The sequence below is a fragment of the Amphimedon queenslandica genome, unplaced genomic scaffold, assembly GCF_000090795.2.
Source record: "Amphimedon queenslandica unplaced genomic scaffold, v1.1 AMPQUscaffold_6705_Cont21339, whole genome shotgun sequence".
Taxonomy (NCBI): domain Eukaryota; kingdom Metazoa; phylum Porifera; class Demospongiae; order Haplosclerida; family Niphatidae; genus Amphimedon; species Amphimedon queenslandica.
Window position 1 is genome coordinate 122 of NW_003553006.1, and position 1804 is coordinate 1925.

Sequence of the window (1804 nt, forward strand, 5' to 3'; positions counted from 1 at the left end):
TATCCAAACGATGAGAATGAGTCTAAGTTTGTGTTTATACCGTATAGCGTCAAATTTTCGTGGTTGAAAATTTTCGTGATTTTTGTGATTGAATGGACAATCACGAAAATATTTTTCACAAAATTTAATTTTAATATAAATGTGGGCGTGTCCTATCACGCCTTTTATTTGTTTCTTGGGCACAGCTAAGAGTCTCTCCTATAAAGGGAGTCCACCTTTCTTGGTATATGTGATAGCCACGGATACACGAAGGGAATTAATATCGAATAATGCTACCACTCATGTTGCTTCTTCTCCAAGTCCAGCTGCAAGGCTAGCTACTAGCGGCCACATGGATAGGAGTGGCTTTAATCATCACGAAATTTTATTTAAATCACGAAAATTTTTTAACGAAAATTTACTTGAAAGCAAAAATGTATGGAATCACGAAAATTTTCACCCACGAAAATTTGACACTATACGGTATGTCACTCGCCTCAAGAGCTGTTGATTAAACAACCGATCAAAGGGAAGCATAAATTATGTGAGTATATACTGGTAGTAATGTATAGCTAGAAAATTGTTATTGGTAAAATTTGGCGAATTGACTTTAAGAGGTTTGGAGGTTAAAATTTTGGCGAAAATTTAACTCTGTGCATCTTTCTATAAAGCTCTAATTATTTTTGTTATCATAATAATATTATTATTATTTATGGCACACGACATCTTTATTATTTATTATTATTATTATTATTATTTTTTGTAATAATTGTTATTACTTTTATTATTATTATTATTATTATTATTATTATTATTATTATTATTATTATTATTATTATTATTATTATTATTATTATTATTATAGAGGAGAGTTAGAAAGAAAATAAAATATTGTTATATTTAAAGAGGAAGAATAAGAATAAGAGTAATATTTAAGACATTATGAGGGATAGAGTTGCATCATCCATCATATTAATGGTCCGCCACTTAGTCCTTGAGCCTCTTAAACATAGAATAGTTGCTCTCATGATAACAAAAGACATATGAGTCCACAACCAACAAATAATCTCACTGTAACTTCTCTCCCATTTGCATGACAACCTATCAGCTAATCTTTTCAAAAACACACTTGCTTCTCTGCCCATCATTCCATCCACTGAGGTGCACAATGGCATAGATATTAGAGACTACATAGTCTCTAATATCTATAATAATGGTGTGAACATCGCCCTCCTCTCTTCACATGCATTCTTATACTTATCTTTCTCTTCTTTCTCAGCAGCACTTTATTATTATTATTATTATTATTATTATTTATAGACGGACCATTTCAAGTGTTAAGGGCCTCATTGACTCCATGAAATTGTATAGCTTACCATATTTAGTCATTTTGACTAAATAATTAATTGGTGATAATAATTCAGTCTCCAATCTGATGCAACTGCAGTTTATGTGATGTTGGATAGTGGAGCTTTTCAAGGATATTTCAAGTGAGATTATCTTTCACAAATCTTACTTGTTAATTCAATACTTTATTGTACTGTTAGTGATAATGGGTTTTTAATGAACCCAAACAAAGTCTATAGCATGACATTTACGTCTTGGACTGATGTTAGTGTTGAAGATGCTACCAAGAACATACAAACAAAGTATACTTTTATTAAAATTGATGATAAATGATGAACATTGATCTTTTAGATCACTGGTTGCTGACCTGCTTTGATTGACTGATGAAATAGAACTCACTCATGCTTCTTGCTAACTTTATTTGAAATTCTTTAAAAAATTTTGCATATTATACATCTATAAATTTAGGGAATGCATC

The 1804-nt window shown here is 30.6% G+C and overlaps 1 long non-coding RNA gene across 1 annotated transcript; it reads left to right on the top strand.

The window, feature by feature from the left end:
• The first annotated feature begins 848 nt into the window (after positions 1-848).
• Positions 849-1798, top strand: LOC109591965 (uncharacterized). Its single transcript, XR_002190096.1, has 3 exons — positions 849-1469; positions 1527-1628; positions 1678-1798. It is a non-coding gene; the product is annotated as an uncharacterized LOC109591965 (long non-coding RNA).
• The last annotated feature ends 6 nt before the right edge of the window (positions 1799-1804 follow it).